The sequence below is a fragment of the Salvia splendens genome, unplaced genomic scaffold (assembly GCF_004379255.2).
Source record: "Salvia splendens isolate huo1 unplaced genomic scaffold, SspV2 ctg387, whole genome shotgun sequence".
Classification (NCBI taxonomy): Eukaryota; Viridiplantae; Streptophyta; class Magnoliopsida; order Lamiales; family Lamiaceae; genus Salvia; species Salvia splendens.
This window is the reverse complement of record NW_024599034.1, coordinates 1-26886: the sequence shown is the minus strand read 5'-3', so window position 1 is coordinate 26886 and position 26886 is coordinate 1. Positions and strand designations below refer to the sequence as shown.

Sequence of the window (26886 nt, the reverse complement as noted above, 5' to 3'; positions counted from 1 at the left end):
GAAGTATCATATCATTAGAGATATCGTGCAGAGAGGAGACATAAAAGTGGTCAAGATTGCGTCAGAGAACAACCTGGCAGATCCTTTTACAAAGGCTTTGGCTGTGAAACCGTTCGACTGCCACGTTGAAGGGATGGAAGTTCGACTCATTCAAGACCTCAACTCGCTTTCAGTATAAGTGGGAGAAATTTAGACGTGTGCACTACCATTTTGTATACTCGAAAGCTGTTTTGAGTATAAGTGGGAGATTGTTAGGGTTTTGTATACTAGAAATCACCTTTCGAGTGATTGCATACTGTAAAACTCTAATGGTTATTTTCCAATAAATGCAACAGATTATTTTTGTCATAATATTGTTATGTTTTACATTTAACGGTTGTTTATTGCGTATTTAAATGTATAAGCAAACGTAACAAAGTCTAAGTCTTTGTTTTAGTAGACCGGTTGTGGGTGTCGTCCAATTTAAGGTAACACGGTCAGTTCTAAACAAAGAAAAATAAGAATTTAACAACCTAGATAGGCCTAGACTACCTATCGCGAAAGGTTGCAATGTCAGTCCGGTTATTTCTAAGCCTTATTGAAATAAGATGACGTTGGTGTGGTATAGCACTGAATGGATCTAACAGCAAGACGAGTCTTTATGCTATCTACTGAAAGACGGTGTCTTGATAATTAATTTCTTAATCAATGTACGTTAGCATTGAGCATACGATATTGAGTATCCACTACTTTGACTTACCAAAGGTGCGAGTTTTTCGTAACCCAACGATCCAGGTATATTGGGTAGTGGTGATCATTATCTAGAGGTGCTAGGATTGCTATTATGTTGAAACGTGCGAGAGGAGAGTCTCGTTTGATAACATCCACAAGAGGAGCTCGAAACAATGTTTTATTATTCGGAATCTAGCTAGTTGGAGTTTAATTACTCTATGAATAATAAATAAGAGTTTCTTGCTAAGTCCACTCTTGGAGAATTAAATATGTTAATTAATTAAGTCCATAGCAGACAATAATTAATTAATGGATGTTTCTATCTTAAGCACGAGAAATAAATTGAACGCGAATAAAGGAAACCCGGAATACTTGTAATTTCGGATTTAGAAAGGCAGTGCAATATTACTTCTGTAGTGGCTGCTTGTAATATTTCAATATAAGCTTATATTAAATTGTGGGTTCAATTTAATTAGTAAAAAGCTAATTGGGTGAGGCCTGATCCAAATTCTTCCTTAGGTCACTGACTGGGCCCAATATGTGACTTATATAAATAGGAGAATAAAGGAGACAAAAAACACACCTTTTTCCACTCACAAATTTTCATCCACTCCTTCGAGAGAGAGAAATCGAAAATTGCCTTCCTCCGGGAGCTGAGTTCTGTCTTCGTTATTCAAGTCCTAATACGTTGGTGAGATTTGCCCACACAAATATCGGCGTATAGTCCGGGACACCAGTCAGAAGATCTGAGGTCTTGTATTGAAGAACTTCACGTGGAGACGGAGCGAGCCATCATCGATTCTTGATTGAATCAACAAGGTAAATTGGCTAATTCCGTAGTAAGCATGTTTTAGGGATTTTATATGCTAAAGCATGTTTTAATTCAAGTTATGAGCATGATACATGTGAAATTTGCGCGAATAGAATTTGTCTAAATAATCAGCTAAATAGATCAAATTCATGTGATCGGATATTGAACGCACGCTTCCGCTGCCAACCCCTTCAATTGGTATCAGAGCCAGTCTTTGGCTCTGATTATTTGGATTTAAATTTTGCGAAATTCATGTATGCATGTGTTATTTGATTGCGAAGCATGTTCTTGGTGTTTTTGTTTAATTTTATGCATGATGAACTCAAGAACTATTGAATCAAAGAACTTGAATTGCTCGAACGCACCACGTGCGATCGAGGTAGGGATGTCGAGACAGTGGGAGCCGGGAGCCGTGATCACGGGGCGACGCGCAGACGAATGGTGGCTCGTGCGCGCCGCCGGCCGAGACCACACGCACCAGACGGAACCCGGGTCGAGGTCGACGTGGCGGTGACTGGCGCGGAGTGGTGGTTCGTCTGAGAACCACCGAGACACCGCGAGACACCAGGCCAACCCTAGGCGGAAGGCTTCCCGAGACGAAGCTCCAGTCGTTGCCGAGACGTGTGCGCCATAAGGCGCGACGTGTGCCGAGACGAGAGGAGAATCCCAGCTCGGGAGGGACGAGACGGGCGATAGCAACTGGCTGAGAGCAGCGCCGCAGTCGTGCGCGCTGCTGGCCGAGAGTCGCGGGACCCGACGAGTCACGACTTCGAGACGGACTTAGCGGCTGGTCGAGAGCTGAGGCGCCTGTGCGCGTCTCGCTGGCTGAGAGTTGCCGAGACACCGACGAGCCGGTGGTCTAGCCAGGCGGCCGAGAGCATGTGCGCACTCGTGCGCTGCTGGTCGAGACGCTTCATGCGTTCTGATCCGACGACGAACTCGTCGGATTTTCGTCGTTCATCGTCCTTGCGAACCTCGTGCGATGAGATAACGATGAAGGATTATTTTAATGATTATTTGATTATTTTGATTAAAAGATATCATTAAATATTATTATTTAATGGAAATAAAATCTTTTTGGAAGATTTGTCTAGATTTTAGGAATATTTTTATTATTATCCATATCTATGGAAATAAATAATATTATTTTATTCCTAGATGATATAGATGAGAATAATTTAATAGTTTCCTAATATTTATCTAGATTTAAGGAATATTTTTATTATTATCTAATGGAAATAAATAATGATTATTTTATTCCTAGATGATATGGATGAGAATAATTTAATAGTTTCCTAAAATTTATATATATAAGATCCTAATAAGGACATATATGTATGAATACATTAAATAATAAAATATCTCTTCCTAATCTTGAACAAGGAAATAATTTAAATTTATTTTTCATGTCTTATTAAGGATTAAATAATTTGTTTATTTTAGATATACCTTATAGTAGACATGAATAAGAATAAAATTCTAGATCAACAATTTCCTACAGGAAGATAACAACATTAATCTAAAGATTTAATTATCTAGTAGATTAAATACCAACAGAATTTAATTAAGCCTTAAACTGCCTCAAGGCTAAGGATAATTAAAGTAAAACCATAACCCAAAATATCTAAGCTATAATTACGAACTCAACGTTTGTATATGGTCTCCATCAATTGGTCTGCAATTTATGAAGCCTTTTTCTAATATTATCGCCACCTGCTCTGTGGGGACAATAATCATAAGAAAATATCAAGTTCATGAGGGCGGACTTCTCAAATATAAATAGTATGAACTAGAATGTAGTTTCCAATATTATCGCCACCTGCTCTGTGGGGACAATAATCCTAAGAAACTGCGAGATTCAGAAGTTCACACAGGATTTATGAGATAGCTTGATCTTGTTAGCTGCACATGAGCATTGTTATGGGAGTGTGTTGTAGAAATGAGACTCTGTAATGCTAAAGAGATGGTCTTTCTTAGTCAACATTAGGCGGCCATGCCACTCTGTGGTCTCTGGACTATTCGTCGGTGTTGTGACCAGTAAAATTGTAGGATTTTAATGCGTATTTACTTCCTCTGGAGGGTACAAAATTTTAATTTTACAGTTGTAAGATTTTGAAAAGTTTTATGGTTAATCTAATCAAACTTCTTACATAAGTTTATGACAATAGTAAAATACTCTGTTTTGCAGTGAAAATCAAATCGTCAATATGTCGTTTAATCCTCTTTCCGCAATTCTCAAACAAAATAAACTCGAGGGCCAAAATTACATAGAATGGAAAAAAAATTTGGACATCGTTCTCACAGCAGATGAGTACATCTTTGTGCTCACCACCCCGCGACCTCCAGTGCCGCCGGCTAACGCTGCGGCAGGAGTCAGAGATGCACACAGACGGTGGCATAAGGCGAATGAGATGGCTAAGTGCTACATGTTGGCTTCTATGTCTTCGGTACTCAAGCATCAGCATTCAGCCATGGAAACAGCCGCCGAGATTATGCAGAATCTCAAAAATCTTTTTGGTACTCAGAATCGAACGGCTAAATCTCAAGCCTTTCGGAGTATCATGTCGAAGACAATGAAGGAAGGCTCATCTGTGAGGGATCACGTCCTCGAGATGATGGGCCACCTCAACCAAATTGAGGTCTTGGGAGGGACCATCGATCCCGAGTCCCAGGTGATTATCATCCTTCAAAGTCTTTCCCCTAGATTCCAACAGTTCAAGCTCAACTTCGAGATGAACAAAAGGAATTATACCTTGGCAGAGCTGTTGACTGAACTTCAGTCGGCAGAGGACCTTATGGTCCAGGCTAAGGCGGCCATGATGATTTCGGCGCCTCGTTCCTCTGGCTTAAAGCCTAGCAAAGGAAAAAGGCAGGCACCGAACTCAGGACCGGCCAAGATAGCTAAGGGAAAGAAGAAGAAGAGGGCTAACAAGAAGCCCACGGGGAAGTGTTTCTAGTGTGGAGAGAAGAGGCATTTGAAGCCAGACTGTCCTAAACGGGGCAAGGCTACAGGTATGCACCAAGCTCTAGTAGTCGAGTCTTGTTTGACTTCGACATCAATCTGCACTTGGGTTATTGACACAGGAGCCACTGATCATATTTGTTTTGATCCTGACTTAATGCAGGTGACAAGACGGCTACATGATCGCGAGATCGAAGTCCAGCTGGGCGACGCTACCAAAGTGGCAGCCGTTGCAGTGGGAGACATTTATTTGCGTTTTAGTAGTGATAGATTTTTATTTTGAAGAATGTTTTGTTGATACCTTCTTTTAAAGAAATTTAATTTCAGTTTCTAAATTGGTTTATGATGGATATTCGATTTCTTTTAATGACAACTGCGTTATTAAGAAAGATGGTTCTTATATCTGTCGTGGTATCATGGAAAACAATCTGTACACAATCACTTCTACACAGTTTAATAATCGCAAATCAGAACTCAATACAACATCGAAAATTTCAAAGAAACGAAAGGAACCTTCAAGTTCAATGAACGAAACGTACTTGTGGCACCTTAGACTTGGTCATGCCAATGAAAGGAGGATCCATTCTCTTGTTCAACAAGATCTTATCAAAGGTCTAGAGGAGGAACCTTTTCATAAGTGTGAGTCATGCTTAGAAGGCAAGATGACCAAGAGGCCTTTTAAGGCTAAGGGCAATAGGGCCAAGGAAGTACTTGAGCTCGTTCATTCCGATGTATGTGGACCAATGTCTACTGAGGCAAGAGGTGGTTTTCGATACTTCATCACATTTATTGATGACTTCTCGAAAATTGGATATGTCTATTTGATGCGTCACAAGTCAGAGTCTTTTGACAAGTTTAAAGACTTTAAGACTCTTGTGGAGAAGTATCATGGAAAGAATATCAAATGCCTACGATCTGATCGTGGAGGCGAATACCTCAGTGCCGAATTTTTGGACTACTTATCGGAGTCGGGAATTGAATCCCAACTGACTGCGCCGGGCACGCCCCAGCAGAACGGCGTGGCTGAAAAAAGGAATAGGACCTTGTTAAACATGGTCCGTTCGATGATGAGTTTGGCACGGTTACCTATTTCGTTTTGGGGACATGCCTTGCTTTCTGCAAGTCACATTTTAGACAATTTACCATCCAAATCCGTACCTAAAACTCCATATGAGTTGTGGACTGGGCGTAAGCCCAATCTAGCACATCTCAAGGTTTGGGGTTGCCCGGCTCATGTATTGGAAAAGGATCCAACTAAGCTAGGATCAAGGACGGAGGTATGTTTGTTTATAGGGTACCCTAGAGGGACGAAAGGCTATGAATTCTTTAGCCTCCGAGACAAGAAAGTCATTGTGAGTACTCACGCGACATTCTTAGAGGAAGACTATGTAATGAATCATAAACCCAGCAGTGAAGTGGCTCTTGATGAGCTAACTTCTGTCACAAGTTCCATTAACCAAGAACAAGTACCAAGTGTACAAACAATTCCCGAAACTTCAACTTCTACTCAAAATATTGTAGTGCCGCGCCACAGTGGAGGGTCTCGCAAGAGCCCGACAGATACATTGGTTTGGGAGAATCTATGGATCACTCCTCGGACAACAATGTATTAGATCCCTGGAACTTTGCGGAGGCGCAGACAGATGTCGATCATTGCGAATGGGTGAAAGCAATGGATTCGGAACTACAATCTATGATAGACAAAGACGTCTACGATTTGTCCGTCCTACCCGAAGGCTGTACTGCCATTGAGAGCAAGTGGATATATAAACGTAAACGTGGACCCGATGGACGAGTTAAAGTCTTCAAAGCAAGACTAGTGGCCAAGGGGTATACCCAAAAGGAAGGCATCGATTATGATGAGACCTTCTCCCCAGTGGCCATGCTCAAATCGATCCGGATACTGTTGTCTATTGCAGCTTATATGGATTGGGATGTATGGCAGATGGACGTTAAGACTGCGTTTCTAAACGGCAGTCTTGAGGAGACCATCTACATGGAACAACCCGAAGGATATGCCATAAAGGGCAAAGAACACATGGTTTGGAAGCTTAAGAAGGCCATTTATGGCCTCAAGCAAGCATCTAGATCGTGGAACCAATGTTTCGATCAAACTGTTTGCAAGTTTGGATTCGAAAAGTGCCCAAGTGAAAGCTGCGTGTATAAGAAAGTTGATAAGGGGAATGTGTGTTCTTAGTTTTATATGTAGATGACATTCTTCTAATTGGAAACAATAAAAAGATGTTGTCATCAGTTCGAACATGGTTATCAAACCAGTTCGAGATGAAGGATATGGGAGACGCGGGACACATCCTCGAGATCAAGGTTCTTCGGAATCGAGAGAAGAAGATGTTGTGCTTATCTCAAGAATCTTACATCGAAACAGTACTTAGTCGTTTTAGCATGCAGGATGCCAAGAAAGGTTTCTTACCTTTTAGACATGGCATTCATTTATCTCAAGAGATGTGCCCTAAAACGTCGTTTGAGATACAGGAAATGAGAAGGATTCCATATGCTTCGGCAGTTGGAAGTCTCATGTATGCTATGCTTTGTACTAGACCTGATATTTGCTTTGCTGTTGGCATGGTGGCAAGATATCAGTCGAATCCGGGCCGAGGACATTGGACTGCCGTAAAGAACATACTCAAGTACCTTAAACGGACTAAGGGCTATGCTCTAGTTTACAATGCAGCCGAGCTCTGTCCTTTGGGATATACTGATTCAGACTTTCAAGCTGATCAGGACTCGAGAAAATCTACTTCAGGATATGTGTTTACCTTAGGAGGTGGAGCCGTAATTTGGAAGTGTGTGAAGCAGAAATGCATCGCGGACTCGACCATGGAAGCCGAGTATGTGGCCGCTTCGGAGGCTGCAAAAGAGGCTGTATGGTTCAAGAACTTCCTTATGGATTTAGGTGTGGTTTCGAATCTGCCCAAGATCATCACCATTTATTGTGACAATTCTGGTGCTATGGCAAACTCGAAAGAACCAAGAGCTCACAAAGCGAGCAAACACATAGAGCGGAAGTATCATATCATTAGAGATATAGTGCAGAGAGGAGACATAAAAGTGGTCAAGATTGCGTCAGAGAACAACCTGGCAGATCCTTTTACAAAGGCTTTGGCGGTGAAACCGTTCGACTGCCACGTTGAAGGGATGGGAGTTCGACTCATTCAAGACCTCAACTCGCTTTCAGTATAAGTGGGAGAAATTTAGACGTGTGCACTACCATTTTGTATACTCGAAAGCTGTTTTGAGTATAAGTGGGAGATTGTTAGGGTTTTGTATACTAGAAATCACCTTTCGAGTGATTGCATACTGTAAAACTCTAATGGTTATTTTCCAATAAATGCAACAGATTATTTTTGTCATAATGTTGTTATGTTTTACATTTAATGGTTGTTTATTGCATATTTAAATGTATAATCAAACGTAACAAAGTCTAAGTCTTTGTTTTAGTAGACCGGTTGTGGGCGTCGTCCAATTTAAGGTAACACGGTCAGTTCTAAACAAAGAAAAATAAGAATTTCACAACCTAGATAGGCCTAGACTACCTATCGCGAGGGTCCTGTACCTCGGGCACTGGCGAGTCGGTCAGCAAGGGTGGAACCGATCCATAGCACACAAAGCGAGTGAACACTGCTGACAGAAATCTAGGGAAGTCTCCCACCAAGTCTTAAGCAGGGTAGGCGGTGACTATGTACTCATCGGCCACCATGGTGGCCCATTCTCTCCATCCATCAGGGAGCAAGCTTAGTAGGTGAACTATGCCGTCGTATTCGGTGACGTTGCCATGGAAGGCCGCATCCCACCATAGGCGCTGAAAGTGCACCAAGAACTCCCCCAGTGAGTCACCATAGCACCTCTGATAGGTTTGGTAGGCCCTCACATACTCTTCGGGGCTAGCACCCCTCCTAACCCGCTTCCGTGCGGTAAAACGACGACGAGCCATCTACACAAGGATACGACTTCGAGTCAGAGAAGGCAACGCAAGAAAACAGAATTCGAAAAACACAACGTAAGCGATGCATGCGAGTGTAAGGGATCATCCTCTAGAGCCACTATACTGCGTGATCTATCATCAAATGACTAAGTTCTCATCTCAAAACTATCATTCTACAAGGTCTTGGTGAAAACATCAAATCTTTCTCAGTCTAAACGAGTGGTTCGGTTACAGTGAGGATTTATCTTGTGCTATTCCCTTATAGCATCGTTCCTCGCCCTTTTGTCTCAAGAGTTGCCCCTCTTGTGCTCTTATGCACTGGGCGTCGGCTTCCTTTGTGAAAAGTCGTTTCTCTTGGGTTCACGCTTTTGTGCTTAGCTTCGTGATACATTATCTATCTCACAAATCGATTGCTCGGGAAAGCAATCATAGGATTTATAGTTCAATCTTTGTAGTTCCAGTTTGAACTACATTCTCTAGGAAAGTTCTTATTTCTTTTCGATTCTTCTTTATTTTCTTTATCAGGTGGGCATTCTCGTCGCACTTGGTTCTAGCGACCTCAAAATCTCGCTTCTTTAACTTTCACCTCGGTTGAACGTCCAGGAGTATTGATCGAGTCGATTACTTGGGAGGATCTAGCGAACAAGTCTAGATCTTAACTGAAGAAATGTGTGGGTAGCAGAGCCGTAAAGAAACTAGGGCACTGATACCACTCTGTCACGACCCAATTCTCGTTAAGGATAACAAGATTGAGTAATTCGCGACTAATGGAGGATTAAAGAAGCGGGGATAGAAATGGGGTAGAATCTAAAGGACTTGCCGAAGGCCAAATGTGATATTTCAAAATAACAGTCACGTATTTGATACAATCTCATAATAGAATAATTTGACATGTCAACTGAATCAGAGTTCAATGATAAGACATTACTATTCTCGTTTAACAAAACACAGCGGAATAGGTCCCTACTGAATGACTTCGTGTATGAGGACACGAATCGTCGAGAAATCCACACGATTATTTAATAGCATCGACTCCGATCAAATCTTCTCCATCTTGACGTTCAACCGGCACATTTATAAATACATGCAGGGCTGAGTACATGAGTACTCAGTGGACACGTGCTGAAAATAAAAAATACAAATATAAGTTGTCATCCATCAACAGTATCACACAGAGGTTTTCTTAAAAGGCCCGAGCATACTAAATTCTTTTGTGATCTTAAAAGTCCGACTGATCAGTCTAAGTTCTTCAACTTTCCTACCATGTCTGAGAAACTCGTGTCGTGAAGGTGGCCACCTTCAACGAACACCCTCGCCGACCAACCTCTCTCTAGGATGGCTCACAGCGCTCGCGCATGAAATTCCGAATAGGATTTGCGGTCCTATTGGGAACCGAATTCTTTATCAAATTTTTGGCATCGCCAAACTTTCGGCATATAGCCCTCACAGACAGGTCTCGAAAACAAACATTTTATGGCATGACAACAACTTTAAAATAATTCACATCTCCATTTTTTAGAAAAGATGATATTTCATAACTTCAAAATATTTGCTTTATATTCACACTATAGCGCTGGATATTTAAAAGAAAGCCCACCTCGTATGCTTATCTCCAATTAAATTCCTCGTTAGGCCTCACTTGCCCTTGAATATTTTCTCCCTTGAAAATAAATAGCGTAACACGCTAATTAGTACTTGAACTATTTTTCTGAAAAAGAATGCATGCATCCTATAGGATAGCATCTATCTCTTAGTTTCGGCTCATTGGATTTTTCTTAAACCCTAACTCGGCTTTACTGCTCTTCAACACTTAATTATTCTCTTTACTTCTCTTGGAGAAATTCTATTTCTCTTAATAAAATATGGATTCTTAAAATCCCTCCTTAAATTCCTTCTTCTTCGGATTTTTCTTAAGGCCGCCCATGGCGTCGCGGGGCGACGCCGGTCGGCCCTTCGCGTCTCCGCTTAACATTCCCCGTTTTCAGAAAACTCAAATTATTCGGAAATTTATTTAATTAAGCTCCAAGCTTAATTCTTGAATTAATTCCTTTCCAACCATATTTAAATTTCCAAGTCCGCTAGATTTAGTTAAGTGACCCAACCAACAAAACTCTCGGCCCAATTCATCTAATTAATTATAAGCCCAAGCCACAATTAATTTGAAGGCCCAATCAACAATTAACTCCAATTGGGTCAAGTACCCATTCTCTCTCTCCCATCGTGATTCACCATCTCCCTCACCCAAACTCCCATCTTCAACACAAGAAGGCATCGGCTCCTTCCTCAAGCTCCGCCTCCACCTTCCGTTTCCTTTCTCCTTCTCGCATCTCCGGCGAGAATCGCGCCTCCTCTGCGTTGCCGCTCCAGAGTCGGCCTCTGCCTCTTCTCCCCAAATCCCCAATTCTCCTTCTCAAACTAAATCTTAGGGATTTCCCCCAAATCAATCGAGCACAGTGGCGTCGACTCTCCTTCGTCCACTCGGAGAAATCGCCGCTGTCTCGACAGACTCCGGAGGCCTTCGGCGCATGCTCCTCTTTCCACCGCATTTTCTCTCTCTCCGTCGGTATCGGGGAGCCCTCGGCCACCCGACGGCCGGGCTGCCGCCTGCTGCGTCGCCGTCGCCGTCTACCGTCCTCGGCTCGCCTCGCCGGCCTAAGCTAAGTCCTCTCCCCCCCTTTCCCTTTTTAATACCGTTAATTAAGCAGTGGCTACGCACTCTTCGTTCATTAACTAACTGATCTCGCGGGGTCGTTTAAGAAAGCTCGAGAGAAGCTTGCTATCTATCCTCATGTTTAATGATTTATCGAGAGGCATCTAGTTGTTACGTTGAGATTCTAGTTTCATCGTTGATGAGCTCTATCGATTTGGGTTGCTTTTGTTACTGTGGTGCATCCTATTGAGTTGCTATGTTCTTTAACTCCTAATTGTTCTATATGATGCAAGCTGTTGGTTTTGTGAGGATACCTTGCTTGGTGATTCTCGATTGTAGCGGGTTTTCTCCGTGCGGCCGTAGACTCCCTCGTCTGTTTCCTCCTCCCTGACCTTTGCTGCAAATTTCTATATGTGTTTTGAAGCTTGTAGTGACTAAGGGTGGAGGGAATGGAGGTGGTGAGGCTGCTTATATAGCTCACACAATCTGGCATTTTGTGCCAGATCCTTGGGAGATTGCATTGTCTATTTTGGGGCTGCAGTGTTGGCCTCCTTTTGAGGTTGATGAATGTGTTCTTCATGCTAGATTGGTGATAAACTTGGCTGCCTCCCTTGGCTGCCAGATTGACCTCGGTTGAGGGGATGGGGAATCTGACCCATGATCCCTTTTAAGCATATACCAAGCTCATTTCACTAGGTCCATTTGTCTTGGTTCCTACTTTGGTGTAACTGAATGGGTGACAGAAGGGAGCTGATCTTGGCTCTATTTTGCAGCCTACAGGCTGACCTATACAGCTCTATTTCTCCTCATTTCCTTATTGAGCTTGTGCCTCCCTCTTCCCTTACTTGTGTCTAACATCTAATACCCCTTTTTGTGTAAACTTTGCAGGTGTAGGCTGCCCTTCTTGGAGTCATGTGGAGGGGATTTTCGAGAGGAAGGATAAGAGAAGGGGATTGGTTCACATGATAATCTTATCTTAATTCCCTCCTTGGTTAAACCCTTATCCTAGGTTGGAGATAGACAAAATTGTATTTCCATTTCCATGTAAAACTTGGTGTTTTGTAACTTGTAATATTCTTACTTAGCATCATGATGTAACAATTGGGATGTACTCACTTTTCTTCTAATAAAAGCACTTCATTTATTCATTATTCTTGCAAAAGATTTCCTTGCACTTTAATTCCTCCAATTTCAAACTTAATTCATTTCAACATTGGAGTTACAACAAAAATTCTACGTCCTTACAAAGAGGATTAGGCTAATAAATTCGGCTTATCCAAATAAAAAAAGAAATCGAAATTCCGGGGCGTCACAAATACCTTAAAGTGTATATATTTTTAATAAATTTATCATATACTCATATTTTTTTATAAATATCTTTACAATATATTTTTGACAAATTTTCTAAATATAATTTGACCTTAAATATTAACACTTAATTTTGTGACATGCAAGTAAAATTGCTTCTTCAAATTTTTATATTAATTTTTTTAAAAAATTGAATAAAGAACTTTCTTTAATAATAAAAAAATTAAATAAAGATTTTTATAAATATCTTTACAATATATTTTTGACAAATTTTCTAAATATAATTTGACCTTCAATATTATCATTTAATTTTGTGACATGCAAGAAAAGATCTTTATTCAATTTTTTATTATTAAAGAAAAGTTCTTTATTCAATTTTAAAAAAATTAATATAAAAAATTGAAGAAGCAATTTTACTTGCATGTCACAAAATTAAGTGATAATATTTAAGGTCAAATTATATTTAGAAAATTTGTCAAAAATATATTGTAAAGATATTTATAAAAAATTATGAGTATATGATAAATTTATTAAAAATATATACACTTTAAGGTATTGAGGGTATTTCCGTCCAAAAAAACTTGGAAATAGTAAAAAGTACCTCAAATGAAACTAACTCAAAGTTCACGGACCTAAAATGATACTTTGTCAAAGTTCGTGGACCAAAAATGATGTTCCCTCTAAAAAAAATTACATAATTTAACAAAATTACATAATTAAAAAAAAACATATCGTCGTGCAGTCCTCCGCGCCCACAACTCTTCAATTAAATCCTTTTGGAGTCGAATATGAGCATCCACTTGGCGCATGTCGGCATGTGCCTGTAGGCGGCCGGCTTCATCGTGAGGTACCCCGCTTCGTACGTTGGGGGCGGCCGCGCCGTGGCTTGGACCGGCTTCATTATGGTCGTTGGCCCAACTAGTCAGTTGTACACCTTCATCTTCGACAATCATGTTGTGCATGATAATACAGACATACATTATATCAGCAATGTAGTCGACATGCCACAAACGCGTTGGACCCCTAACTGCCGCCCATCGAGACTGGAGCACACCAAATGCGCACTCCACGTCCTTGCGCGCCGACTCCTGTCGTGCCGCAAAGTTGGCCTTCCTCTCATCTGATGCACATCGGATCGTCTTCACAAAGACGGGCCACCTAGGGTATATCTCATCCGCCAAGTAGTAGCCCATATCATGTTGGTTGCCGTTGGCAACAAAACTGATGGCCGGACCGACGCCCTGGCACTGCTCGTTGAAAATGGGCGACGAGTTGAGGACGTTGAGGTCGTTGTTCGAACCGGCTACCCCAAAATACGCATGCCAAATCCACAGCCGGTAATCAGCTACGGCCTCGAGGATCATCGTGGGATTCTTTCCCTTGTAGCTGGTCGTGTAGAACCCTTTCCAGGCAGCAGGGCAGTTCTTCCACTCCCAATGCATACAATCTATGCTGCCTAACATACCCGGGAACCCATGCTTCTCCCCGTGCATCTGCATCAGCTCCTGGCAGTCTTCGGGGGTTGGGCTTCGAAGGTACTGCTCACCGAATATTTCAACCACGCCCTGACAAAAATACTTTATACATTCAAGGGCAGTCGTCTCGCCGATGTGGAGGTACTCGTCCCACATGTCTGCCGCGCCTCCGTAGGCCAGCTGCCTGATTGCCGCAGTGCACTTTTGAATAGGTGTGTGGCCGGGTCTGCCAGCCGCATCGTGCCTAAAGCGGAAACACAGATATCGACGCTCCAAAGCGTCGACAATACGCATAAACAGGGCCCTGCTCATCCTAAAACGCCGCCTGAAAAGGTTGGCGTTAAACCGCGGCTCTGGTGCAAAGTAGTCTTCGTATAGCCGCTGATGTGCAGCTACGTGATCCCGGTCAATCACTGCTCGGCGGTGGACAACGGGTCGAGGTTGAGGTACGCCGACTGCGAGGCCCGTTGTAGCAGCCGGTCTATCTCTCGGGACTTATAGGCATCCAAATGTTCGTTCAAACGCCGTTCGTACTCCTCAGCATCCCCACCACTACCACTACTACTACCACCCGCGTTACTCATTTCACGTTGTTGTTGATCTTGTACAGAAATTAAGATAGAGAAAGTACTCGTTAAAACAAGTGGTGCAAATGAAAATGCCGTGCAAATCGCGTATATATAGTGTTTCGAAAATTAAAAAAAAAATTCGCTCGCCGGTTCCTCGCCGATCTGGAGGCTGCAATAGCGGCGAGCCGATCGGCGAGAGAATCGGCGTGCCCTCGCCGAAATTCTCACCGATTTGGCGCTCGCCGGCTGCAATAGTTCGGCGAGCCGCTCGCTCGCCGACCACTGGAGATGCTCTAACAACACCGCCAAAGGTTGTGTCAGTTTACCTATTTCTTTTAATTATTTTATGGGTTTTAAATCTATAAGAAATTATAAAATAAATTTGAATAAGATAATATGGGAAAATTAAATCTTAAGCTTGTTAATAATTGATAAATATTTGCAATTTTATTGAGTTGACGTTGTACCATGCACATATTACACTTACAAGTGAAAACGTAGCCAGCGTAGCAGACTAGATAGACTGTCGACATTGTAGTCCGAACAAATAAGGAATAGTGGATAAAGAGAAAAAATACAAAAAAAAAAAAAAAAATAAGCTTAGTTTGAATCTTTGAAGTTAGACTTCTAAGACCGCGTAGTTCTCTTGCCCAGCTTACCTATGACTGTTCAGCTCATTGTGCTGGGACAAGTCCTCTCTCGTTGTCACTCTCTACACAATGTTCCAATCTGGCTCTTGACATCTGAAGTCTGTATGTGCTCAATCATCGAGTAACATAGTGACTTTCATGTTTCTCGCGAAAGTCAACTCTTTTTGTCATTTAAAAGCTTACTCAACGACGACGGTGGAAGCTAGAATGACAAAAATGTTAGAGTTTTATTTACGTTGTTGCGAATCAAATATACAATATTTGATCCTTTGACTTTGAGTGGTTTCTACATGTTTTCGGGCTTACAATAGTGCGCTATTCCCATTGTATGAGGTGAAACGAGACGTGAAATAAAGCTCAGATTGAGACTAAGCTCATAATAAAAAACATGAAAAGTGTCAAATTTGACAGACTGCCCAGTTTACGCCGCTGACTCCATAACCATTCTAGCGAGTCGTTGGGTCTGTACCTTGCGACCAGCTAGAATGATGCACACTCAAGAGAGATATCAACGAGTCACTGGGCAGTGACCTGCTGGCAACGACGCTAGCCCACGACTGCCAATTTGTGAGTTGTTTTAGGTGTTTTTGAAGGTAGAATATGGATCATTACAGGGCCGTCCCGACAAAATCAGAGGCCCTGTGCAAAAATCTAAAATGAGGCCTACCACTATAGAAAAAAAGACAATGCATTTTAAAGCTATATGATAATTAAAGAAAAAAAGACAATGCATTTTAAAGAAATATACTATAGAAAAAAAGACAAATTGATGCGTTTGCGCTGCTCCCAATCGCAATGGCCGACGATGGCAGGCGCTGCAGAAGCGATCAACGATGGCTCTGGTGAGCTGGTCCCTGTTGTGGCGTTTGTCGATGAGGAACACCGAACACGAACAGACGGCTCCCAGGTCTACGATCGGGAAAAGAAATCGATCAGAATTGGAGTCACGGTGCTAGAAAAAGGCCTGGGCGTTGCTATACAAGAGAAATAGCTTTGTTGGGCTGAAAAAATAGGAATACATGTATATGGGCTGAAATATTTCAGAGGCCCCTGAAAATTGGGGGCCCTGTGTGGTCGCACAGGCCGCACGGGCCAAGGGACGGGCCTGGATCATTATTATAGACACATGAAGATTCAGAGAAAACATCATGGAATAAGGGAGGAAACAAGGGAAAGAGATCCAATTCAATTATGAGTGGCTAACTTTCTTCACTGCTCTTGACATGTAGTAGGTTAAAATCATTACATATGTTGATGAATGATTTGCTTTAAGCTTTGCTTTAATTGTGGTTATTTCATTCCACATGTAGTTGGTTAAAATCATTACATTTGTTGATGAATGATTTGCTTTAAGCTTTGCTTTAATCGTGGTTATTTCATTTCACAAAATTTACCTTTGTAGCCCAATTAAATAATCGTACACCTCCCCATGGTTTGACACCTTTAATACGACAATTAGTTTTGTATTCTTGCGGCAGTTGTAATATTATAGACATTTAATTAAACTCAATTGCTATTCATTCATTAATATAAAAGCTTTAAAATTAGACATCAACTGTAAAGTATCTTTTGAGTGCTGCTTGCATATTGTAAAAATCTTTGTTTATATTTGAATCAATGAAAAGAATTATTTCCTCACAATGTGTTCTTTTTGTACATATAAGATGTGTTTTGATGCATTTAAATGTATAAGAAACAAGTATGTAGAATTCATTTGCTGAAGTAGACTAGTTGGTATCGTTCACACTAAGTAACACAATCGGTTCTTTGCATACCTATTACGTGAATTATTTCAAGTTCTTTGCATGCAACTTGTGATGCTGCACGAATAGATTTAGTCTGAATAGTCACCTAAATAAATCATATGTTTTGATTTATTTAAACCGCAATATATTCCGCTTCAAACCTCAACAAAAAATACCTTAATCAATGATACGAGTATGAGAAACTCTTTCTCATGCGTTGACCATTAATGAAGGACATCAATTTGTTTATGAAGGCCTACATCATTGAAAATAGAGTGTGATTCCAAGTACATGTCTAATTCACTAGTAGTTCTAGTCCATGTGTATCACACAGAGAAGATAGACGTATCTACTTTAATCGATGGAGTGAGAGAGTGGTGGAGGTAAGTGTGCCTGCGACATGGTGAGGGTGGTCGCACGCCGACGACCACTACCACAAACAGTTGCTCAGTCACCGCTGGCCGAAGCATCGTGCTAAAAGTGACAACTTTAATTGACGAAGAGAGTGTGTATGTGAATGAGAGGGGTAGAAGATGGAGATCCATCTCAAATAGTGTATAAAGTTTAAACCCAAACGGCCAAACATTTTTATGGATAATAGTATAGGCCCAACAGTGCAAAATGGTAATGTAGAAGCGGGTTTGGACAGGCTTTCGAAATTTTTGTCCAACGTACAAAACAAATGGAATGAATATATAGGTTTAAATCCAAAACCTACAAAACAATATCATACCAAAATTATACCCCCGCCTTGTTATTGTGGAGTAACTTTATGATTGAGGGAACTAATTTCTCCTTAAATTAGAAAATTACATGTATTAATACTAGACCTTGATTTTCTTGATCTTGTGGTTATGATTTGTTCTCTAGTTATTTGGTTAAGGGGTGTTTGCCATAGATCACTACCCTATATATATATATGTTATGTTTACGTGAAGTCCAGCCCTTACAGTTAATTTTTTCTGCGTCCGCCCCTGAGAGGGGTAGAAGATGGAGATCCATCTCAAATAGTGTATAAAGTTTAATCCCCAAACGGCCAAACATTTGTATGGATAATAGTATAGGCCCAACAGTGCAAAATGGTAATGTAGAAGCGGGTTTGGAGAGGCTTTCGAAATTTTTGTCCAACGTACAAAACAAATGGAATGAATATATAGGTTTAAATCCAAAACCTACAAAACAATATCATACCAAAATTATTAAATATTATATTGTTAATTTATTGAATTTCGCTACCATATTTTCAATATGGAAGATTTTCAATAAAACAAACAAAATGCGGTGCATTATTTCGCAATTAATGTAACATCCATATCCTTTTAGTGATACCATAGCTGTGATTTTGAGTGTTGTCTATTTAATTTCCTTCGCACAGCCAAAGCAAGGCTGGATCGACAGTAATTACAAAATTATTTGACAACACTCATCTAACTTGTTTTTTATGAACAAGAGAGTGAAATTGAAAGAAGAAAGTTACGACTATGAGCCGTCGTCAACCTTGGGCATGCAATGATACTATAAAATACTTACCAACAATTTGTGAATCTCCAGTCCCACCTTTTACCGTTTGAAGGTCGTTGAAAAACCTCCCCCCATTTCCTCAATTCAGTCCCTAATCTAAAATTCCCCTCAAATCCACACACCTTTTATAATTATTTCCCCATCTACCATCCTCATTCTCAATTTCTATCTCATCAACTGCCCCAATCTGTTATGTGGAGTTGGAATCGAGGGCTATAGTTTTGCTGCTGACAACAGGAAATGGGGGGATATCGAAGCGGATCATGCCGGTCTGCGACACCCTCTGCGTCTGTTGCCGGCAATGCGTCCCCGATCGCGCCACCCCGTCAAGCGCTACAAGAACCTTCTCGCAGATATATTTCCTAAAAATTTGGTGAGCGCAATCTTATAAATTCACACACTGGATCACCGATCTACTTATTGTAAGCGGTCGATTACATTTTCAATTCACATAGGACGATCGTTAATTTTGGATCATCGCACTATATGATGGAAGTCAGTTTCGTTCCTAATCTGATTAAGACTCGGATTAGGGCCCTGGAGGTTTCTGATGACCAGAGTTGGAGTCAAAATTTCACTCTGTGCATACAACGATGTAGGATGAAGTTGTATTAGTTCATACTCATAACTTTTGTTTTAACTTCTGTTACTTCTAAAATGTCTTCAAGTTTTTCAATGGATCACTGTCCTTACACTATTTAGTGGGCGAAAGTGTAAATGCTCTCTCTCAGTTGAGTTTGTAACACTCAAAAGAGAATGTGACATGAGACCATTTAAGCACATGTATGGAGGTTTAGTTAGAATAACAAATATGTTTGATTTGATTGGCTTCAGAATAACTTCTGAAGTAAATTTCTCAAAGATCTAGAGAGCAGGAGTTTGGCAGAACTATCTAAACTCTTAAGAATCTCACGCTCCATTTGAAGATATCTATATTTCTCCCTCATAATATTTTCTCATTCTGGCCCTCTTTTTTCAGGATGAAGAACCAAATGACCGAAAAATCAGTAAATTGTGTGAATATTGTTCAAAAAACCCTCTACGAGTACCCAAGGTTAGGTCTCTCAGTCACATTCTGTGTGCATGATTACTAGTTTTCTATACTCATACTTATCATTATCTCTTCAGTATCATGCTCCATGCATTTCTCTTATCATCATCTGCACTGTATGAGTTTATTTTCCTTATTGTCATGGAACTATTCACCTTTTTCATTTAATAGTTGTAATGCTTTATATTTTTTTGGCTCTAAGAGACTAGTATTGACTGTTCATGGCTTATCAAACCAGATTACAAGTTTACTTGAGGAAAGATGCTACCGGGAACTGAGAAATGAAAACATCAAGTGTGTTAAAGTTGTCATATGTATCTACCGGAAGTTGATTATATCTTGCCAGCAGCAGATGTGAGTTCAATTATATTCCTCTTCTAGTTGAGTTGTTATTATCCAATTTCTAGGTTTCTGTCCATAAAAGATTCTTACATTTGCTAATTGCGTTCAAGAGTGAGGTTCTTACTTTTCTCAGTAGTAACTAGTAAATATGAATCTATCATCATATTCCCTGTTGAACAAGTTATACAGAACACAAATCTGGATGGATCCAATCTAACAGGGCCTCGGCTTCTCTGTTGTTCCTTCTTGAATATTTGAATGTCAGGGATCACTTTCTCCCAAGTCCCAACCATTTGTCAGCTTCCGAGTTCCAAAAGTAGAGTGAATAAAATGCAATACAGCATTTTCCGCCTCTATGATATTTCTTTTTTCTGTTGTAAGAGATTATGCTTTGGAAATAATTGACAAATACAGTGAAAAAATAATTCCATTGTTCTATTAGCCTAAAATAAGTTATAGATACTGTAGAAAAGTATCGAAACATATTAGAGAAAAGTAGTAGTTCTTTATTATCACTTTACATAGCTCCTATATCTATTACAAGAGACTACGCCTGACTAGAATACATAGCTGATGTGGGATACTTATTCTACAAATATGCAGATGTGATCATATGAGTACCTTGGCCTTCAGCCAGGCCTGAAATAATAATTTCTGCCATGTTACTCATAAGTTTGTCATCAGGTGTTGTGTTGCATTTCATCAAGTAAGAAATATTTGATCTAATTTTGCAGGGAGAAATACTAATATTCACAACCTAAATGAAACTATCTCAAATGGATGTTATAATTGAAGTGTCTCTAGTTCTTGGCTGTAATTTAGAGTGGATATCTACCATGTTCAAACATTTTAAGCATTTATGTTGTGCGTTTCTATCATTTTATAGAGGCCATTTGGCATGACTAATAGTGCCATGTATTTTCTTTCAGGCCTTTGTTCGCTGGTAGTTTCCTCAGTATCATTCACATCTTGCTTGAGCAGACTAGGCAGGATGAAATACGAATCATTGGTTGCCAAGCTCTTTTTGACTTTGTAAATAACCAGGTGGTATTCTCATCCCTTTTCATCGATATCTGCATTTGAATGACTTAACTGACAAGATAAAAAATTCTTTTTTTAGAAGGATGGTACCTATATGTCAAACTTTGAAGGTCTGATTCCAAAACTCTGCCTTCTAGCTCAAGAAATGGGAAATGATGAAAGGATATCACAACTACGATGTGCTGGGCTTCAAGCACTCTCTTCTATGGTAAGTTCATTATCATACATCACCAATTTCAAAGAAACGCAAGCCAGCAGAGAGTGATTTTTCTTGCAATAGTTTTGTGTTGACTAAGTTATAATCTGCCGCATTCATGCTTTCTACAGATCATTCTTCTCGCTAGGGTCATTTCTTGTCAAAGAGCTTTCAAATTTCATACATGTGGCAGCATGAGTCGAAAAATCTGTTGCACTTCCACCCCATTTTTGAAATAGCTTGTTTTAATTGGGTAGAATAATTCCCTATTAGAGTAGCTGTTAGCCTGTTACAAATCAATGTCTTCGGCAATGAATCTTTGAAAATTAAAATTCTCTATTGAGAAATCACATGTTCTGGGAGATCCGAAACATGAAATAGATAAGGGAATTTGAAACTTAAAACTTCTACTCATTTTAGTCAATTCTATGATGCATAAAGTTCCCCCGCCCCCTGCCAAGTAAATTTTGATCATATTGATAATTTTGACGAAGTATTTGATGGCAGATTTGGTTCACGGGTGAATTTAGTCACAAGTCAACGGAACTTGACAATGTAAGTCTTTTTCGAGTTTTCCGTTATATTTTATTTTTTTATGAAGTTCTTAACTGTCCAAGTCCTTGCAATCAACGTCAACTTCATATCTGAATCATTCTGTACACTTACATTCTCACCTCACATTTATTGGAACCCGGGCCGAAAAAGTGTGAGCACACTTATATTATCATTTTAGCCCGTTCATCAAAAGTGTGCACTTTCCACTTTTGGAACTACCACACCACTAACTTCTTACATTTTACCCTCACTAAATCAACTTATGTACATAAAAAATTAAAAACCAAGCATGACTCACAAACTTACTAACATTTACGATTAAATACAATATCCTTAACAAATGTGGGTCTCATCATTTCCTCTCATCTACATACTTACACTTACCTAAATTTTTTAGAACCCGTGCCAAAAAAAAAGTGTAAGCACACTTATAACGGACATGAGGGAGTATATGTTCTATGAGCCTATTTAGGTAAGAATCTGACAGCAGTTAACTCCATCCTATGCAAAACTTATTGAGAAGTAACCTTACATTGAAACTCTTGATATACGTTAGATGTACCTGGGCCCCCACCTATTGCCCCACTCAAATCCCTTTGCCTGACCAGAACTCAACGAGAGAGTCCAGCTTACGGAGCCCTATTCTACTAAATTATAGTGCTAATGTCACTTAGGGTATCCACTATGGGGAGCCCGCGGCTATAGCCGCGGGTTGGGGCAGAGGGCGGGCGGGCTATAGTGGAGAAGTTGTCCGCCCGCGGGGCGGACACCGAAATGGGGGCGGTAGGGGGCGGACGGGCTTCAGCCGACTCCGGGGCGAGGACGCGGCGAAATGGGGGCGGATGCGGCTATAGGCGCGGCGCCTATAGTGGCGGCACCGACCGCCGCGGCTATAGCCGATTTTAATTTTTTTTTTTTTACATTTCAATTTTAAATTTAATTTAATTTTAATTTTAATTTTAATTTTAATTCTACTTCGTATGGTCGTGTTCTTCTAATTACGTATAGCCCGATAAATTTGTTCATAATTACTTGAAACATTATAAAATGAAAGTTGATTATAAAATTTGGGGGCTATTGGAGGTGTCCACTATAGTGGCGGACACAAAATTTTGGGGCTATGGACAACAAAACTGGGGCTATGGACAAAAACTGGGGCGGGGCTATTGGGCGTGTCCGCCTTATAGTGGACACTCTTAGGTGTCTATTTGAGCTAAAAAACAACTCAATCATTGATGTGGGACTGATGCTATAAATTATCAAGATTGGGCATGTTTGCATCTTATTTCTAAAAGAAAAATTTGCAAATGAGAGTTTTATAATGTAACAAAATTAGGGAATCCTTGTTTATAGGAAACTGAATAAAATTCTTCACTATAAAGAGAAGGGACTATTGGATGCACAGTAGGATTCATTTGCAAATAAAGCAATTCTCCATGTAGAGAATATCATTCCTTCATCTAGAGAAAAAGTCATTCCCTCACATAAATGCTGTACTATTCACTAAGTATGATACTCTCTCTTGCTTGGTTGGTTCTCTATGGAGATTCAGATTTCACCTAGAACATCAGCATTCTACATTAGTTTTATATGCTTGGCATGTATTGACCATAAGGTTAATAATATATGTTCTTCGGGCAGAAGCTTTTTCTTAATCCAAAAATAACTTTATTTGCTTGTTATTTTGAGGTGCCTTACCTCCCAAATTGTGCACACTCAGTGATATTGCTAGATAATGGAGGGATATAGAAGAAGGGATGGGTGTGTGCACTGCTTGCCCATTTATGCTCATTCTTTCCTCAATAAGTTCTTTGCATATATTAATGAACTTACATTAACGTATCATGCCTACTTCTCTATCTCCTGATAAGGTGTGTTATTGCTACTTTGCTGCTGATTAATTATATCTTCTTTATCAAAAGATCAGGTTGTTTCTGCTGTCCTGGAAAATTATCAAGACACTGATAAGGAGACCAATTTTTCAAATAATAGTATCCAGGGAAAACAAATGCCTTTGTCATCAGATATCCTGAAAAGAGATATTTCTTGGAGAAGGATTGTTAACGATAAAGACTATTATACCACGTACTATCTCATTCCGGAACTTTAGTACACCATTTTTTTTAATTTTCTCTGAATGCTTTGATTTGTTGTCACTCTCTTAGCAATAGCTTCCTGTAAACAGATCAGATAGAGGTTGCCCTAAATTCTGGTCAAGAGTCTGCTTGCTTAACATGGCAAAGTTGGCAAGAGAGGCTACAACAGTGCGGCGTGTTCTTGAAGCTTTGTTCTGTCACTTTGATCGCAACAATCTTTGGTGTCCTGATCATGGGCTTGTCCTTCCAGTGCTTCTGGATATGCAATCTATAATGGAGAACACTGGTCTTCATCTGTTCAATCGTCTTAATTTGTTTTGATAATATATCAGTAAAGCCACCCTTTTGTATTGTGTTGCCTTCTGAGTTCAGCGTTTCTGGTTCTAATAACTTGCAGGGCATAACACTCATTTCTTGCTGTGTGCCGTGATCAAGCATCTCGATAATAAGAATGTTCTGAAAAACCCAAATATGCAGATAGATATTGTTCAAGTTGCTATCTCCCTGGCTCGAGTAACAAAGGTCCAGCCGTCTGTGCAGATTATTGGAGCGTTTAGTGACATGATGAGACACTTGAGAAAAAGCTTACAGTACACTCTTGATGACTCAGAATTGGGAGATGAAGTTATTCGATGGAATAAAAAGTTTTATGCTGTTATCGATGAGTGCCTTGTTCAATTGTCTTATAAGGTAACTATTTATTATCAACATATTTAATAGATACCACCAGTAGCTTGACAGTAAATTATTGTTCAAATGAGCACGCTGTAGCGAAAATGTTTTTGTGGCTGTAATCTACAAATCAGTTTCCAAAAAACACCAACTCTTTCTCATGAGGACAATAATTTAATTAGCTGTCAAAGAGGACTTAAAATAACATCGATTTTTATGGCAGGTAGGAGATGCAGTGCATATCTTGGATGCTATGGCTGTGATGATGGAGAGCATTAGCATGACAGTTATGGCTAGAAACACCATTTCCGCTGTCTACCGTGTCGCACAAATTGTAGCATCCAAACCAAATATATCGTATCAAAACAAGGCATGGCTCTTCCAAATTCAGAAATATGATTACGTCTCATTTCGAGTTCAACCTTATGCATGTAAAGTCGTCTTACATAGTTTTTACTTTGGCATAGGCTTTTCCTGAAGCATTACTCCATCAAATACTTTTGGCCATGGTCAGTTCAGACCATGAGACAAGGCTGGGAGCTCATCGCATATTTTCAGTTGTACTTGTCCCTTCAGCTGTCTGCCCACAAAGACATGTTGAGTTAGAGAGGACACTTTCCAGATCTGCTTCTGCTTTTTCTTCTTCTGCTGCTTTATTCGAGAAACTAACAAAAGAAAATGGTTTGCCCCTAAATATTATTGACCAAGCTGATGACATTTTAAATTCTACTGAAGAAAATCCAAAGACCAATCCTTGCTTACTCGACTTACATCCAGCTATATTAGAAAGCCTACTTTCAAGAGACATTCTCTACCTCCAATTTTGAGTAATGTGGAGAAGGAACTGGTAACTTAGTGGAAATTCATTTTTAATATTTATTCAAATGAACATTAAGGTTATTGTTTGGTGACACTGTATGAATTTTCGCAGAAAGGAATATCTCTGAAGTTAAAAAGCCGGCAAATCAGTCTCTTGCTTTCTTCGATCTGGGTACAGGCGACCTCTCATTTGAACACTCCTGCAAACTATGAAGCAATTGCTCATACATACAGCTTGGTAGTGATATTTTCACAAAACAAGGTAATAGTTTATGTGGTGAATGCTTCTTCACTAAGTAACAAAAGTCCCCATTACTCAATGAGCTAATAAAATAATTCAAATAATTTGTTGCACATGTTTTATAAAGACTGATAAGTTGGAGAATTATTGCAATAATGCCTACATAAATACTAAAGCTTCTAGGGAAATACTCCCTGTCCCAAGGTAGTTGGGGTATTTCTTTTTGCGCACGGGATTTAGAAAATGATGGGGTAAAGGTTAAAATGGAGAGAGTCTAGTAAGAGAGAGGATAAAGTGAGAGGGATGAAGAGAGAGAAATTATAAGGAAATATGGACTTTTTGCCAAAAGGAAATGACTCAAGTACCTTGGGAACATGTTCACAGCCATAGCCTACTTTTCTTTAACAAATAAAGAGATGTGCGATTAATCCATACCCTTTAATAATGCTTATTGTTACAGTCAATATCTTATAGATCAAAACAATACTATTGTCTCGTTTCCATATGCTTTTCATGGATGATTTCCCTGTTGGAAAAGTTTTTCCATCATATGTGTTACATGCAAGGGTTTTCACCTGAATAAGTTTTACAGCTTTGTTGACACCTATTCTTTTGATGGTTGGGTATCAGAAAACAAGTATTGACATTCTCATTCAAAGTTTCCAGCTAGCAATTTCCTTAAGGAGCATATCTCTTCAAGGAGGTCAGTTCCAATTATTGAACTTGAATTGCAGATATTTGTGAATCTATATCAGTGTATTTATCTTGAGACGAATGGTGGCGGGTATATCAATCACCAAAAATGCTCAAAAGCGTACCGTTGGACCTCTAATTTCAAGAGTATTCTAGTCTTGTTTTGTACTTTTAGCTTGGGGATGGGGGTTGCGAATGTTTGCTATATTGCAGTTTTACCCACTCCTTGCCCTTCTTTGTATGATACATAATTCAGCAATGGCTTGAGAGCTTCGCTCCATTATGTACTAATGCAAACTTTCTTCCCTACAAGATGTGATTCAAATTCTGTATTCAGAGTTACAACGGCATGTGGGATTTTGATGATATTGTCGCTTAAATTGTACCACTATTGCTAATATAGCTTTCCTTGAAGAAGAAAAATATACTGGGAAAGATGCATAATGGAGATACATTTTGGATTTTATGCTGGATATAGATTATATATATATATATATATATATATAATATAATTCCTGGTGAATATTAATTGTAAAGTGATACAAAAGATTACGATGATAACTATCAGATTTATCGATGCATAATTTTATTGCTAATGCAAAGTTAATAAACCTATCTCACTCATTTTTCTAGGCTCACTTCAACCATCTCAGCGAAGATCACTTTTCACCTTGGCTACATCGATGGTCATTTTCTTATCAAAGCCTACAATTTTCTTTCTCTTGCCACCCATGCCAAGTCTGCCTTAAGGGATGAAATAGTAAGTTCAAAATCTGTTCATTTTTTACATGCCCCTAGATTAATTAAGCCTTGATATTTTTTATGATCTGAATGA

At 39.8% G+C, this 26886-nt stretch overlaps 1 pseudogene; it reads left to right on the top strand.

Moving 5' to 3' along the window:
* The first annotated feature begins 15884 nt into the window (after positions 1 to 15884).
* LOC121790014 lies at positions 15885 to 26811 on the top strand (annotated as a pseudogene).
* Positions 26812 to 26886: the final 75 nt, after the last annotated feature.